Raw genomic sequence first — 18,000 nt, 5'->3', positions numbered from 1 at the left:
GAGAATATTGCACATTAATTATTAAACAGATAATATTGCACAAAAATAGCAATGTCCAGTTTAAAACTAACTAAGTGTCCATGTGTCAGACACTTAGAGGTGAGGTCTCAAGCGGCTCTTTTCCTGGAGAATGGTCGGATGCGCTACTGCCGTGGCTCAGGCCCTGCGGTTGCTGAAGCGTCGCGGTGGCTCCGATCCTGTGGATCACAGCGTGAGATCTCCGGGACGGCTGAGGTCTTTTCCCGGTCCTTATCTGCGGAATCCTCCTCCCCTCTTCCCCGGTCGGGAGCCCATTTCGAGTCCGGAGAGGCTTGCACGGTCTGGCTCTGAGGAGCTAGATGTGCTTAGCATCGTGGAAGATGACTTCATCATCAGCCCTCGCCCGGATACGATGAGTTGTTGGAAGTGGTGACGCGGGCTGTGCAGGAGCCTCCGGCTGGCAGTAAATTGGACGAGCGGTTTCTGCAGCACCTAGTACCACCCCCGCGTCGGCCCTTGCCACTTTTTCTGGATCAAACCCTTCTCTGCACGGCTGTCTACGTCCCCCCGGCTGGACTACGGCAACGTGACAGATAGCACGGCTACGGAGCCGCAGCCAGAAGCAGAGCGTCGCTTCACGGGGTCCCCTCAACCAACCTGGGATGCGAGGCGGCACTCTCGCCCACAGCCCCGGATCTGAGGACCGTCCTTCAGTCTTGGCGGGTCTGGGGGAAGAGGTCCTGAGGCTTCGAGAAGGGGGACCCACTTACGTCCGATTTTGGATCTGCGGTCCCTGAGCCAATCTCTGAGGAGATTCAGGTTCATGTGTAATGTTGGAAAACAGTAGGGGAGAGCTGCCATTTATTTTGAATATCGTTTTCTCCTGTTTTCTGGCCAGGGAGTCGGGTTAAGTGTTTGTTCTTTCCTTTTGTATTTTACTTTGTTGTAGGATTAATTATTGGGAGGGGAAAAGGTGGTTTTGTTTGTTGTTTTGGCCTAGCTCTCCCTGATGTCTTGGTTTTCTATACCATTTGTGAATAAATCTAACATTAACTGTCAGAATATCCCGTAGCCCTTTGATGATTCATGGGGAGTGGGAAAAAGGAAAAGAGGAGACATCATGTTGCGCTCAGGCTTCCCCTAGGCCAGGTGTAACATATTTGAGCAGCATTTCTCCTGGCACATAAATTGCCTGGAAATGTTGGCGGAGGAGTCTGAGGAGTTTTCTCCCTACCCTCCACGGTCGCCACGTCCTTGTCAGAACCGATAATACGGCAGTGGTGGCCTATTTGAATCACCAGGGGCGGTCTGTGCTCGTGCCCGTTATGCAAACAGCCACATCAGATCCTCCTGTGGTCCCAGCAGAGACTGCTGTCCCTCAGAGCGACGTCCCCGGGACCCAGAATCAGGGAGCAGACCTGCTGTCGAGACAGGGGCTGAGGCCGGGGGAATGGAGACTCCACCCCAAGGTGGTGGAGTTATTATGCGAAAAGTTCGGCCCCATAGACCTGGAGCGGGTCCGTCAGGACGGCGTCAGCCTACTACTTGTAGCCCCGTTTTGGCCGGCACGAGTGTGGTTCTCGGTCCTCGAGGGCCCGCCCTGGCAGGTCCCTCTGAGGAGAGACCTGCTGTCCCAGGCGGAGGGCGGGATCTTTCACCCGCACCCCAGCTGTGGATCTGGCCCCTGAGGGGTCGCAATTCCTGGCGCAGTTCTGCGGGCCTAACGGCAGGAGCGGTCGAGACACTACTCAGCTCTAGAGCCTCATCCACGAGAAGGATGTACGGCCTGAAGTGGAATGTGTTCACCACATGGTGTAGAGAACAGGCGGTGGACCAAGTTACCTGCTCTGTAATTATGATACTGGAGTTTCTCCAGCACCGTTTCTCCGCCGGCCTCTCCCTGTCCACGCTCAAAGTATATGTGGCTGCCGTTGCAGCATTCCACACCCCTCTGAGTGATGGGCCCTTGGAGAGGCTTCCACTGGTCGTGTGCTTCCTCCGTGGAGCCCGGAGGATGAGACCTGTGACTTGTTCCAGGGTTCACACTTGGGACCTGGCAGTGGTTCTCGAAGTGCTGGCTGAGGCCCCCTTCGAACCCCTGGAGTCTGCTGAGGCCAAGCACCTGACCCTTAAGATGACCTTTCTCCTCGCTATCACCTCTCTGAGGAGGGTGGGGAATCTCCAGGCACTTTCGGTTTCTCCTCGATGTCTGGAGTTTGCCCCGGGGAGGGTCAGGGCCATCATGCACCCTTGTCCTGGCTATGTCCCTGAGGTTCCGTCCAGTTCGGCAGGGTCCACGGTGCTGCAGGCGTTTCATCCCCCCACCTCATGTGACGGCGGAGGACGGGAGACTTCATCTGCTCTGCCCTGTCAGAGCGCTGAGTATTTACACTCTGAGGTCTTCCCGGTGGAGGAAAGCAGACCAGTTGCGGGTGTGTTTCGGGTCCCCCAAGGCTGGGCTCCTCGCTTCTAAACACACCATCAGCAACTGGATCATTCAGACTATTTCCCTGGCCTATCAGGTGCGCGGTGTGCCTTCACCTATGGCTGTAAGGGTGCACTCTACTCGAGGCATGGCGGCTTCTGGTGCCCTCCTCGCAGGGGCATTGCTCCTGGATTTGTGTGATGCGGCTGGCTGGGCTACCCCTCACACTTTAATCCGGTTTTACAGTCTGGACCTTCCTTCTGCACCCGGGCGCTCTCCTCCTAGTCGTGCCGTTAGGTTTCGGCGCGGCCTAAGTGGGTATCCCATTCCCATAATGTCGTCACTGACGTAGTTCGAGTTCCCTCGAAGGGGAACGTCTTGGGTTAGATATGTAACCCGTGTTCCCCGAGAAGGGGAACGAGACACTGCGTCGGTCTGCCACACCTCACCCCGCCTGGAGTGCCTTGCTTCATAGAAAAGGGCTAATGTGTCCTGTGTGCCAGCGTGCTTATATACGCCTCCGGTTACGCCATCACACGCTACCGTTCTAGCAACACCAATAGAATTGGAGTAGTTTCATTCATAATTCAGCCCTGCCACGCCCAGAGGCGTTCCTATAGTGTCATCACCGACGCAGTTCAAGTTCCCTCGAAGGGGAACAAGGGTTACATACGTAACCCGAGACGGTCTCCTCATAGTGGTGCTTAAGGTGGTCAATGCTGATCTTGTGTATGGACACCTTTGAATCCACAAGATCACTTTTCCCTTCTCTCCTCCTATCACTTCCTGCAGGTTTTCTGGCTCTGGAGCTGTGGAGTCTGGATCTGTGGCTGCGGGTCACCTGCTGCCCCCGTGTTCCTGCTCGGCACCCTCTGCTGCAACGACTATTGTTGCTAGTCCTATTATTATTATTATTATTGTCATTATAATCATTAACATTACGATTGTTATCATTAACACTACTATAAATATCTGTACCATTTTTCGTTTGGTCTGTAGCAACATCATCTTTACTGTCTGTACCTCTGTGTGTGTATATTGTGTAGGCTGCCTCCCTCCCCTCCAGCTTTCCCCCTTTCCGCTGTTCACTGCGGACATTCCTCCTCCACACCGAATCCCCCACCTGAAGGCTTTGCTGTGCCTTTTTTGAAAGCCTTCCCCTTGTTCTGGCATGCAGTTTTTCAGTGTGTTCATCAACAATGTTCATTATTTTCTCATGACACTCATATCAATGGCCATCTCTTCGTTAGTGTAGTCATCCTCAAAGGAACCATCAAGCTATGGAAACACGATATTGATGATATTATCTACAAAGCATTACTATCAAATATTTACACAAAATTAGGAGACACAAATGAGTATATTTCTATACCTGATAATGTTCTGGGACCTTGGATGGGTTTCGCGCTTCTCTCCCAAACATGAGATAATATGGCGAGAACTGTGTTGTGAGCTGTTTTTTTGTGCGCAGCCCAAACATGACCGCGTCCAAATATTCGTCCCAGGTATTTGGCTTGTCCTCCACCAGTTTTGCAAGAGCTCTAAAAAATTAAGTAATGGGAATGCTTTATCAGCTATGGAGGCAAAGTGCTTCTGAAGCTGTGTGACAAATATGTCTAAAACACACTACATATATATATATATGTAGTGTGTTTTTGTATATATATATATATACACACACACACACAAACACACACTGTGCTGGATGCATTTTTCTCCTCTGTATGGTGCCATTGAGCCTCTCTACCAGTCCGTTGGTCTGAGGGTGGTATGGGTCACAGAGACTTCTCTTGATGCCAAGCACTTTGCAGACCTCAGTGTTGATCTACAAAAGTTATGTGAAAACACATATTTATTTATGTGTTGGTGGACTAACATAGATTTGTATAATCTACATTAAACTGTTTGCATAGCAATGGACATTATTGACAGTATTGACAAACCCTTTGCATTGATCAGTTAGAATCTGTTTCAGCAATTTCAAACGCTGACTTAGATTTTATGGCATATGCCTGTGCCATCTGGTGCAATAGTCAATGATAACACAGATGTACTGATTTTCCTGGTCAGATTTGACCAACTAGGTCCATTCCAATCAATTCGAATGGAACCTTGCTCTGCCAAAACAAACATTAATAGAAGAAGAAAGTTTAAAAATTCATAATGTTACATTTGTAAATTAAATAAATGTAATGTAACTGCAGAAGGAGCATGTATGTAACATTAATAAACCTGCAAATGTAATGAAAGCCTAATATAATGATAGCTTATTGGCTTTATTTGGAGTTTGTACCTTGATTCGTGTGTAGTCCTTCTCAAGCTTTATGTCTTTTTACATTTTCTGGCATACTGTACACTGTGATACCTGGAAAACATTTATTATATGAATTTATTATAAGTTTTGAGCTGATTAAACTGGATAGCATTTATTAAATCAAGTGTATTAAGAAAGGGGCCATCCATTGATCACGCCACTGATTTTTGAGGAGGGTTTGACATCCTCTATGCTGTGACTGCCCGTGACACTTTGTGACACCCCCACCCACTGTCCCCAAACAGTAAAACATCTGCGTTCTCCCTTTTCATGTAGGCTAATTAAAATAATAGATTAAACACTGCACTAAACTAGAATTGTTATGTAAAACTTAAAGATATTTCAGCCTAGCTGTTGACTCTCAGGATCCGCTGCAACTTTCAAGGCAACAACCCTTTAGTCGTGTGATTTGTGGATGGCCAAAAATAAGAATAAAGCACCTACCCATTTCTCTTGCCAGGCCAGTAGTACCGCTGAGCAATGACGTCTCTGGTTTTCAGCTGTCCAAGATGTGCACCAATGTTGCTATAGTGAAACTCCTTGAACAGTGCATCACCCTCTGCTGTACTGCACACAACTCTACATTTTCCCTCTTTAAGGTATCCCTTGTTTCTAATGAAGTGTAGGTCATCGTCTGTACAATATTATAAAATAAATTTGTCATGTTGATGAGAAAATTTTTTTTTAAACAGAGAGGCTTAACTTGTAGCCTACCGCAATACCAAGCCTAGTAGCCAACCTATAGGCTAGCAATATCACCAATAACAAAATTACCATAGTAGGCTAACGCTACTTCACTAAATTTCAATGGTGTACTTTGGGAATGTTTTGTGCAATAACACACACACACAATCACACACACACACAGCAGTAGCAGAGTGAGAGGCTGCGCTGTCGCGGTACGTCAGTAAGTACGTCAATAAAACCTTTGCAAGTAAAAAGACAATGGGTACAATGAGGATGCTGTCCAAGCTACATGTCATCTTGGACAATGTCTCCCACCCACTCCATGACTTGCTGCTCAAACACAGGAGCACTTTCAGTGCAAGACTCATTCCCCCAAAATGCACCACAGAGCGCCACAGGAATCCATTCCTGCCTGTGGTCATCAAACTTTATAACTCCTCCTTCTAAGTGTCTGACAGTCAGTTATTAAACTAGACCTCATTATGTCTATGAAGATTCTCAGTCATCCAGGTCATAGTTATCCAATGAAGGTTAAAATGAAGGGCAACTGGACTTGGTTGAAGCTACTGGAAGACGTTTCGTCTTTTACTCGACCTCTGTCTAAACACCACCTATTTCCAGTACAACGGAGGATTCTACAGACAGAAGCATGGCTGTGCCATGGGTTCACCGGTATCCCCGATTGTGGCCAACATCTACATGGAAGAAGTGGAGAATAAAGCCCTCAACTCCTTCAGAGGAATAGCACCGAGCCACTGGTACAGATATGTGGACGACACCTGCGTCAAAATCAAAAGCCAGGAAGTGCAAGCCTTCACAGAACACATCAACTCTGTGGACAGTAACATCAAGTTCACACGAGAAGATGTTCACAACAACAGTTTGGCCTTCCTGGACTGCGCTGTACACATTGAAGAGGACAGGAGCCTGCAGATTGGTGTTTACAGAAAACCCACACACACAGACCAATACCTACTCTTCGATTCCCACCACCCACTGGAGCACAAGCTAGGGGTCATGAGAACACTGCACCACAGAGCAGAAAACACACCAACAAACGCCCAAGCCAGGGAGAAGGAACAGAACCACCTGAAGGGGGCACTTACAGCCTGTGGATACCCTAAATGGACTTTTGTGAAGACAGCCACAAAATCCAAGAAGAACAAAACTACAGGGGAGGAGGAAAAGAAGGTCAAACGCAACAACATTGTGATTCCATACGTGTCTGGAGTATCAGAGAAAAGTCAGGAGGATTTTTAACAAACACAACATCCCTGTGTTTTTTAAACCCAAGAACACACTAAGACAGATGCTGGTACACCCCAAAGACCGCACACCCAAACACAAGAAAAGCAATCTAGTGTATGCGGTCCAATGCAGTGAGGAATGCACAGACCTGTATATTGGGGAGACTAAACAACCACTACACAAACGCATGGCTCAACACAGAAGGGCCAACTCCTCAGGTCAAGACTCTGCAGTCTACTTACATCTGAAGGACAGAGGACACTCGTTTGAGGACCACCAGGTGCACATTTTAGACAGAGAAGATGGATGGTTTGAAAGAGGTGTCAAGGAAGCATCTACACCAGGGTGGAGAAGCCGTCATTGAACAGGGGACTTATCCCCCACTTACAATGCTGTCCTTTCATCACTTCCCAGGAAACTCAACAAACGTAACCCATTGGCCTCAGGTGAAGATACCAACGATGATCGTTCAGTCTTGGCCACAGGTAGTCTCAACGACTGTAACGACTGTCGTCACAGCAACAAGGAACACTAACAAACCAGCGGTATCGATGACCCGAGATAACGACCCCACTGAGGTTAAATAGCTGAGTTTCCCTGCCAGTCAGTCTGAACTGAAGAAGTCCTTTGGATAAGGGACGAAACGTCTTCCAGTATCTTCAACCAAGTCCAGTTGCCCTTCATTTTAACCTTCATTGGATAGACCTCATTATCTATTTTCTGTCCAATATTACCTGTTTAATAATTAATGTGCAATATTCTCTGCTGCTATTTATTCACTAGTCCTTTTTGGTTCACCATAATAATTCTTATTAATGTAAATATTGTACATACCCACACACCTTTATATTTGTTCTTTGTTCCTTGCTCCTCTTTAGGACCTAAGTTGTTCCACATCAGTACACTGTGCAGTTCCCAGCAAATGTTTTTGGGAAAGGACTAAAGAATTTGTATCCTGTGGGTTACTTATCTTTGTTTTATGGGTTTAATGTCAAATCATCCTTCCATTTCCCGTCTTGTGTATACAGAGCTATTTCTTGTAATCACTCTCACAGCTGCATCTCTCTAAACCTTTATCCTGTCATAGTTCACAGTGTTTGGTAACAACAACCAACAAAGAAGGGGTGGGTCATGTTTGTCAGGGGAGGGCTTAACTTGTTATTGAGGAAGAGATCCAGTTGCAGATGACAGCTGAGGGCTAACTGATCCAGACAAAAACAGCTTTGCTCCAGATACACTGCTAAGGCTATTCTTTCACTCTGTGCCACAGATCTACAAACCTGAGAGAAATGGTGTGACTGATCATCAATGGTGAGTCCTCACTGTTTTTAAATAGAACTTTTTAGCATAAGTTGTGTGTTTGTATGACAAAATTCATTGTACTGGGACTAGGGATAAAACAGAAGACAGAGATTTAAGAACACAACACTGCTCAGCTGCATCATGCTGTCTCTCAGCCACTATAAAACTGAATCAATACTTAAAATCAAATATGAAAACAAAGTATTATATTTACTTTTGAATTCATGGGTTCTTTTGCTTTGTCTTTACATAAACTGAGTTGCCAACCTGGTGTGGGTAAAAGAAACAAGTAAAAAAGCAAAGACGAAAAGAGATTTGCTTTTGTTTGATGTCAGAATGACTCTGCATTTTTCTGTTAGGAAGTACATTCTCCTCACAGGAAATGACTGAACAAAAGGCCTTTCCAAGGGTTAGTCAAGTCACTTGAGCAAGATAACTCAAAGTAACTGGGTTTGTGAATGTCAAACATAAAAGTTGAGAAAACTCAATATTTCATTCAACTTTAATAGCCTTATAGAGTTTTTAGTCTGAAACTTTCAGATTTTATACTGCACTGGAAGAGTTTTCCTCTGCTTTGAAGCGGTACTTCAGGCAGGAAGTACTGAACTTCCACAAAAGTTTGAACTCAAAACTAAAGCTGATGATACACAGAGCAACTTTTAGAGCAATCGTGCAGGGCAACGTTGCCGTCAATGATAATGAGTAAAGATTACTACCGTAATCCCCTTCCCCCACCACTCCGCCACCTGCCCCTATCTGTTCAAAACATAGTCGGACTTGCCACTAGCAAGATTACCCAGTAACATTGCTCAAAAAGTTGCCCCGTGTATCATCATCTTGACAGATTAAAAAAAGATAGATTGGTTTAGAGAGATTTAAGGTAAGATGGTGGCACACGTAGTTGCTGTGACATAGCACTCCTTAGAGGTTATTTACAATTGAATGCTACATATGCATCTGTAAACACATCATACAGCATCATCAACTACTAAATATCAGTTTGATCTGTGTTATGCGATAGTGGTTATGTTTATTTTTGCCTTTATTTGAGAGGACAGTGGAATAATTAGGAAATAGGAGGAGAGCTAAGGGGCAACACACAGCAAAGTTTCGCAGGCTGGATTCAAACCCGGGCAGCTGCAGGAAGGACTCCATGGATTATTGTCCCACCCAGAAAGCAATGAAGGCAGCCCAGAGAGAGGAAACGAAAGCAAGGCTGTTGAGCCGAGATACATGCCAGGTTGCATAGAGACCCGTACAAAGAGTTAGAACTTACCACAGCTACAAAAAAAATACATACAGGATCAGTGATAACCACTGCTGAACTCCTTGTTCTGCATGAATGGTTATGATTATGAGATCATCAGAGACTCAGAGAATCTAACTACCATGTATAGCATTTTTCTTGCACAATAATTTAATGAATGACAACAACCCACAAAAATTAAACGGCTGTTTTGTCCAACTGGAATTTATGTTGTAGCCTACTAGTGGGAAGCTATATTAATAGTCTATAGCCTACTATTTTCTGAAATTATAATGATTACACTATAATTTACGACAATTTAAACATTTGCTCAGTAGCTTTCACATCGGGTGTAACGTTAGCATTATAGCTATAACTTTAGCTGTGTTAGCCAACGTTTACAACAACTCCACACTTGAACAGTCTGTGAAGTTACATTGCTGTGTTTATTTTAAATATAATCCACAACCAATAAAGCATACTTACAGGTTGTGATTGTGAATTTCCAGGCCCAAACAGAGTCGGAGTTGCATCATCTTTTAGGACTAAATGTTGAACTGTTGCCAGTGTTCTGACGATCTATGCTGCCTTGCTGAAAAATGCTACCATATCGCAAATCGATAGGCTCGACTCCGTTTTTTTATTGCAGATAGTACCCAGAAATAGTAAGTAGCTTGTCGTCATAGCGACGCCACACACAACTGCCGCGACGTAATGTTCCCTGCGACACACACACCAGCGATCCACACAGCTTTCTCTTTTTTAAGTTAAAACGTTTCAACATTCCTCAGAATGTAAAGACAGATAAGCGGTATGAAAACCTTCCAGTTGTGTTTTCCTCTGCCGTTGTTGCTGCGGTGGTCTGTGTGACGGCGGGAGCAGAGGGCTCCCCTGCAGCCACTTGTGGAGCTCCTCAACTCCGAAAATATTCAAGCACATTTTTGTTCCACTATTACTTCTCGTAAAACTGTCAATATTGGAAATCTACACAGTTGATTTCTCACCTCAAAACTTCTCAGAAGTGGATTTAGTGATGAAATTATGTACAAAACTGTAAAATATAAAACTTTCTGTTGCTGGCCTCTGTCTGGCGCAGCAATGATGATGCAGTGAATAGTGAATATTCTCTCTGACCAATCAGCAGTCTGTCGTGTTTTCACGTTACATTTTAGTAAGTTATGCCTATCAGCAGCGTAGCTTCCAACACCCAGCTACCGTAACATTAAGTCATGCAATTAACATGACAAAAGACTGACTCACCACTAACACAGCCGTCTGCGTGTTTGGTTTCTACATGATGCAGTAAGCTCCGGTAAACTCATTGTTCAGTTCTGTGGTTTTTGTGGTGAGGCAGTGTTGTTAACAGGAGAGCTGCAGCTGGTCGCCCTCTGGTGGGCAAATTATGCAACACCCATGACATGAGTGAAGGATCTGACTCTTTGTTTCTTTTTTAATTGTCATATATCTGCCGTTATAAACGGCTGATGCCGATTAGATGCAACTAGCTCATATCGGCCAATAATATCGGCTGGCCACGAACTACACAAACACAAACATTAAATTTGAAGAGTGGTGGAGCTGATCACAGAGGGGCATTGCCAGGGCAATGAGTCAGCTTACAGGAGGAGGTGCAGGCTGGTGCTCAGAAAACAACGAACAGTTTTTATAGTTCTTACTTAAATACGTCTTATAATATATTATTTTCTTTTGTTTTGTATTATTATTGTTTTATTTTGTAAGAGAACTTGCTCAGGTAGTGCACTTGAATTGTATACACCTTTACAATGACAATAAAGGTTCAAAATACAATTCTATGCTATGAAATTTGAAGCAGAAGAGACCATCCTAACATTTAGTCCTTTGTATGAGTCATGCACAAAAAATTCTACAGTAAGAGCTAATTGGAAATTGCCTACCTTTTCTAGTCTTTGCGACCACTCAAAGCACTTTCACTACATCACATTCACTCCATTTATTACAGATGGTACCCTCTGCCATCAGAGAGAGAAATTCACACACAAATTGGGAGTTCAACATGCAGCCTGGAAGAACCGGGGATTAAATCACCAACCATCTTATTAGTGGACAACTGCTCTACCCCCTGACCTCATCTTTAATAATAAATTATATTCATTCTCTACAGAATGGTTAATTCTAGACTGTGTTGCAGAGCTTCTTCTGACAGTTTCATGATGTTATTTTTGTAGCCTGCAGGTATGTGGTGCAGAAGATCCAGGCTGCAGTCAGACGAGAGGGGCAGCAAGAGAAAACAAGCACCACAGGTTGTAGCCAGGCAAAAGGTGGGTTATGGCATTTAACATAAGAAAGTATCCTTAAAAACATGAACCAATTACTTTAAATCGGTAAAACTTTCAAGTAAAACAAACTTTACAAACAAGTTTGTTTTCACACTGTTTTTCTGTCACTGTGGTCAGACAGGATCCTCCACATTCTTTGTGTGGTGTATCTGCAACACCAGCCTGTTCTCACTCCCATATCACGTCACATATGGACGCATGGACACATACAGGTGCTGGTCATATAATTAGAATATCATCAAAAAAGTGATTTATTTCAGTAATTCCATTCAAAAAGTGAAACCTGTATAATGTATACATTCATTCCACACAGACTGATATATTTCAAGTGTTCATTCCTTTTAATTGTGATGATTATAACTGACAACTAATGAAAATCACAAAAGGTCATTGCTAAAGAGGCTGGCTGTTCACAGAGCTCTGTGTCCAAGCACATTAATAGAGAGGCGAAGGGAAGGAAAAGATGTGGTAGAAAAAAGTGTACAAGCAATAGGGATAACCGCACCCTGGAGAGGATTGTGAAACAAAACCCATTCAAAAGTGTGGGGGAGATTCACAAAGAGTGGACTGCAGCTGGAGTCAGTGCTTCAAGAACCACCACAGACAGATGTATGCAAGACATGGGTTTCAGCTGTTGCATTGCAGAAGAGCTGAAGGCCACTATCAGAGCTACCTGGGCTCTCATAACACCTGAGCAGTGCCACAGACTGATGGACTCCATGCCACGCCGCATTGCTGCAGTAATTCAGGCAAAAGGAGCCCCAACTAAATATTGAGCGCTGTACATGCTCATACTTTTCATGTTCATACTTTTCAGTTGGCCAACATTTCTAAAAATCCTTTTTTTGTATTGGTCTTAAGTAATATTCAAATTTTTGGAGATACTGAATTTGGGATTTTCATTAGTTCTCAGTTGTAATTATCACAGTTAAATGAAATGAACATTTGAAATGTATCAGTCTGTGTGTAATGAATGAATATAATATCCAAGTTTCACTTTTTGAATGGCATTACTGAAATAAATCAACTTTTTGATGATATTCTAATTATATGACCAGCACCTGTAGTTCAATGCACTGAGGGAAGCCCTGTAGCGTCATTTTTGAATGCTAAAGGTAGGTGTAGGATATTGAACAGAAAAGTCAGAGTAAGGAGGTGGTTGGGGTGGTTAAGTGGGCCAGAAACCGGATTTTCATGTATGTGGCCTAACCCTTACCAAGTAGTTCTGGTGCCTCAACCTAACCCAATTACAATGCATCACAACGTGCCGTTACACAACGTTAACCACTAGCTTTATTTTGAAAGCCTAACCTGATGTTGCTTGTTTATTATTGTTTACTTGACCAGACGTTAACATTGATGTAGCGGCCTAGAGACAAAGTTCACAACTTAATATATTACATTACATTTATTCATTTAGCTTTATTCATGACGCTTTTACAATTGCTATACATGTCCGAGGTTGCACGCCTCTGGAGGAGTTGGGGGTTAAGTGTCTTTCTCAGGGACACAATGGTTTATGGGTCACAAAGGGGGATTGAACCCGGGTCTCTCACACCAAAGGCATAGTCTCTTATTGGCCATTGCGCCATCACCACCCCTTTGAATAGAAGAAATAACTGGCAGTTGGGTGCACTTCCAAAGTTTAGATGGGCAGTAAATGCATCAGAAGTTTAGTGCTCTTTTTTGGGGATCTATTATCAGTGGAAACCACCCTAATATGCCCTACATGCATTTGTAGGGGACTTTCTCTGAATGTGCAGGTTGTTTCTGCAGAATTCTGCATGTAGGCTCTCAGAAGGTGCCTGTTATGATGTTATGATAGTGGCTCTGGACTCTGACAGTAACAAGCTAGATAAAAGGTAATGCCCTGGCAGTGGCAAATAGCTTTGGTTTTATATTTGATTACATTCAATTTTAGATGTTGAATTGTCTCATCTTCATTTTTTGAAAAATTCACATTTATCATCAGTATCCACAAACTGACACAAATTTGTTGGGGTAGATATTATGCACAGTTTGTAATGCATGTCTTTCAGTTTGCTGGGTATAACAAGTTTATATGGGAGAAGCCATGTTGTTTCCCAGCGAATACTCTAAAGCTTAGAGTTCCACAAAATATTCCCCAAGGGGTCCGGTAAATAATTTTGAATTGCAGGGAAGAGCCAGGTTTACACTGCTCTGTTTCTATGTATATATAATGTATATTGTAACATCAGTGAATCAAATCAAAGCAGCTTAATTATCTAATCGTGACTCCAAGGTAAGCTATATATCATATCAGCCTCTCAGTATCTGTGATTTGCTTTTTCCACAAATTCCATAAATAAATACTACCAAGTCATGAGTAGAGGAGAAATCTACATGAGTTTCCAGTATGCTAGATGAATGTTCAGAAAAATTTTCTGTCATGGTGGTGAGCGGCACAGTACCAGTTTTAAAACATGATCACACAGCAACAAAATGACAGAAACATTCTCAAGGTCTTGTAGAATATTTAGGAGTTGAGCCTTCATGTTCATTGTTCAGTCATTCAACGCTGTTTGATATCTTCATTCACACACCCAGTAGTATGTGAGATGAAACTAAACTCAATTCCATATCCCTAAAATCAACAAAAAGTCAGTTTGAAGGGACATTTTGGCAGCTTTCTATTGATTATTTTGCAAGTGAATTTAGGTGGAAAACATCAGGATGTGAAGTTATAAATTATCTATCTCTGCATCCAATCTCTGTTTGTGTCTGCCTCTGTCCCTCTGTAGCACAAAGGGATGGCAGGCTGAGCACTGATGAGTCAACCTTGATTCCCCGCCCGACAGAGACGCTACATGTGCTGCGTAAGGAAGAATGTGGATCCTGAAAGTAAATTGAGAGCTGGAGGATAGAGTGGAAGGTCCATAATGAGGAGACAAACGCATAAAAAATATCCACACACACACACACACACACACACACACACACACACACACACAGAAACACACATTGTGGTTGATGCTGTTCTTCAGCTTGCAATTTTTATCAAACAATTAAACAGACTTGGTGAGCTGTGAGGCTTCATCATCTTTTCAAATTCTGGCTTGGAAGCTAGTGTCAGACACAGCAGTTTTAATTATCTTCCCACATTAGGATGACTCTCATATGATGTTGGTAAGCTGACTGTAGGTGGTTCTTCTCAAATATAATGAAAACATCAGCAATCCGTGTTGCTGATTGTTCTTCAAATATCATCTTTGCCATGAGATTCATAGGTTCATTCAGTAGATTGACAGCCAAATGTGTCTGTGTTCCCTCCACAATCACAACCTCACAAACAAACACAGATACAAAAATTCATAAAAACCTACACAAATAAACTGATTTGCAATGGACTCCCGCCTGCTTCTAGCTCTTGGTTTTCTTTTCCACTATCCAGTGGAGAGAGCAGTCCGAGTTGGCAGAGAGAATGAAAGCCTGATCACCACTTCCCTTTCAAAGGAACTGATCAGTCTGGAAAATATTGAAGACTCTGCTAATGAAGCTGTGACAAGTCATTTATTCGTGTATTCATTGACCTGTTATTTCTCTGTCATTGTAATACTTTTCAGTAAAGAAATCTGTAAAAGTACATATTTCTTGTGCTCTGTGGCTGTTTAGATTCGTCTCTTTCTGGCTCTACAAAGTTTTCTATTAAGGGTTTTGTAACGGTTTATACTGTTACAATGTATACATTACAAAACTGCTGTAAACATATGTAGAGGATATCTGTAGGGTGGTGAAGCTTGGCCTTTAAATGTGGATGAGTTCGGCCGTGGTGTTAGCATTTACTGAAGCACCATGTGAAACAGAGTGACAAAAGAACAACAGCTAACCCAACCCAACCACCCCTTAAATACCCTCCTACCACAAATTAAACTGGACCAAACTTCAGTGGAGGACAGATCTGAAAGCAACACAGAAAATTATATTCTATTATATTTATGTATTTTGAAATGTCACATGCCACCTGAATTCTGTGATCCTTTTACATAAATAAAACATTTCCAACCTAAATTAGTGCAGAAACTTTCACCAGAATGCAGGAGTGTTTAATGAGCAGTATTTCCTGGGGGAGGTCCCCCACAAATGTTTAAATGACACTTTAAAATGTGTGTATTGTACATATTTGCAAATTGCACTGTATTTTTGAGGATATGGTTTTACATAACCCAAATGTAAAAATACACTTTTGTTGAAAGTAAAATATTTGAGCATCATAGTACATATTTGTGGATTGTTTTCCGTGGGTTACAAATATTAAAGTCCAATAAAATCAGTCCAATCAAATTTGAGGATTTTCAGTCAGGATAGCAGCAGAAAGAGACGTGGAAGGTTTTGCATTGTATGTTCAATTATTACAGATTGCAGCCTTAATGATATAATTTATCTTAGCTACATCTCACCACTGGTCCCTAGAACACTGGATCCTAAAAACACTGGATCCTAAAAACAACATTATGTGGTATTGTTGGGGTCAACACTCTATGGGTGTAGCATATTTTTGGTGAGCCACAGCCAAGAAAACTACAAGCTAGCAGCGGTAGCACTCTACTAAGACGATAGAAAGCGTATTAGAGGAGTTGGAGAAAAAGGAAGGTGATGAAGAACGTGTGTGTATGTACCTGAAAGGCCTAATCACATTCATGGAAGTGATGAGAGAGGTAAGCAGAGGGCCAAGCAACACTGCACCTGATCAAAGCCACCTTTTCACCCCCAAGCAGCAGGATTGCCCAGTATCATCTGAATTACCAGTTTCTATCCCCCAGCCACCATCTAACTGAGGAGGTAAGAACCAGCACCCCTCATCACACACATATGCCTGAAGTCATGCTCTGGAGGGAATTTAAGATCATGGGACAGATAGGGGAAAGAAGACAAGCTGTTCTACACCAGTCTAGTCCACCAGATTGAAGCAGTCTCCAGAAAACCCAGAAAACCATCCTGAAGGGGCACTACAAGGAAGAAAGCACCTCTGACACACAAGGAGCCTAAGGAGTCTGCTCAAATCTTTCTGTTCCTGTCTGTTCTGTGCCTTCGAGCTGAATGACCAGTGATGACATGTATAGCCGTATGTCGTCATTCCGCCGCTGGTTGTCGAGGTGGTGTCCAGCAAACGATGTGGGCTTTGTTGATCATTGGCAGACTTTCTGGGGAAGACCTGGTCTGATCCGGAGAGACGGCATCCATCCCACTTGGGAAGGAGCAGCTCTCATTTCTAGAAATTTTATATTGTAATTTTATTATTAAGTTTATTAGTGGACCAAATCCATGACAACCCAGAGTTGAGACCAGGAGGCAGAGTCGCAGTTTAACACACTTCTCTGCCCTTCTTTTTCAGCAGTTACCTACCCAAAACCCTACGCAGAGTCGCAGTCTAACACACTTCTCTGCTCCTCCATTTCAGGAGTTACTTAGTGAAAATCCTATAGTGACGGTGTCTGCCCCCGTCATCAGAAATCCCCCGGCAGTCTAGGCCTATAGCAGCATAACTAAGGGATGGTTCAGGACTCACCTGAGCCAGCCCTAACTATAAGCTTTATCAAAGAGGAAAGTCTTAAGCCTACTCTTAAATGTGGAGATGGTGTCTGCCTCCTGAACCCAAACTGGAACCTGGTTCCACAGGAGAGATAGCTGATAGCTGAACGCTCTGGCTCCTAGTCTACTTTTGGAGACTCTAGGAACCACAAGTAACCCTGCATTCTGGGAGCGCAGTGCTCTGGTGGGGCAGTAAGGGAGTTCCTTTAATGCCAATGAAATGTTCCAGTCTTCCAGTCAAATGCAGCGCTGAGAATCTAGTAAAACCAGTACAGAGACAAGTCCTTTGTCTGATGCAATAAGGATGTCGTTAGTAATTTTCACCAGTGCTGTCTCTGTGCTATGATGAGCTCTAAATCCTGACTGAAAATCCTCAAATAAACTATTGCTCTGTAGAAAGTCACACAGCTGTTTAGCAACTGCTTTCTCCAGAACCTTAGAGAGAAATGGAAGGTTAGATATAGGTCTATAGTTGGCTAAAACATCCGGATCAAGTTTGGGCTTTTTCAGAAGAGGTTTAATTACAGCTACTTTAAAGTACTGTGGTACATAGCCTGTTGATAAAGATAGATTGATCATATCTAGTATAGAGGTGCTGACTAAGGGTAAAACTTCTTCAAGCAGCCTCGTCGGGATGGGGTCTAAGAGGCAGGTTGATGGTTTAGATGAAGAAATTATTGAAGTTAGTTGGTAAAGATTGAGGGAAGCAAAGCAGTCTAAACATGTATCTGGTTCTACAGCTGTTTCTAAGGTTCCTGAGTTAAGAGATAAGTCGGTGCCAGTTGAGGGCAGGTTTTGGTGAATTTTGTTTCTAATAGTTAGAATTTTATCATTAAAGAAGCTCATGAAGTACGCTGCTCTGGCATTACGGAGGGCCTTCTTATAAGTTTTAAGACTATCTTGCCCAATTAAATGAGAATTTTCCTGTTTG

At 43.3% G+C, this 18,000-nt stretch overlaps 1 long non-coding RNA gene across 1 annotated transcript; it reads left to right on the top strand.

The window, feature by feature from the left end:
* The first annotated feature begins 7,806 nt into the window (after positions 1 to 7,806).
* On the top strand, positions 7,807 to 15,125 carry LOC119903513. The gene is made up of 3 exons (XR_005444527.1): positions 7,807 to 7,964; positions 11,409 to 11,501; positions 14,282 to 15,125. It is a non-coding gene; the product is annotated as an uncharacterized LOC119903513 (long non-coding RNA).
* Positions 15,126 to 18,000: the final 2,875 nt, after the last annotated feature.

Source organism: Micropterus salmoides, unplaced genomic scaffold (genome assembly GCF_014851395.1).
Source record: "Micropterus salmoides isolate LMB-PRFRI ecotype aquatic unplaced genomic scaffold, ASM1485139v1 Ms_hic_scaffold_15, whole genome shotgun sequence".
Classification (NCBI taxonomy): Eukaryota; Metazoa; Chordata; class Actinopteri; order Centrarchiformes; family Centrarchidae; genus Micropterus; species Micropterus salmoides.
This window is presented reverse-complemented; position numbering and strand designations above follow the sequence as displayed.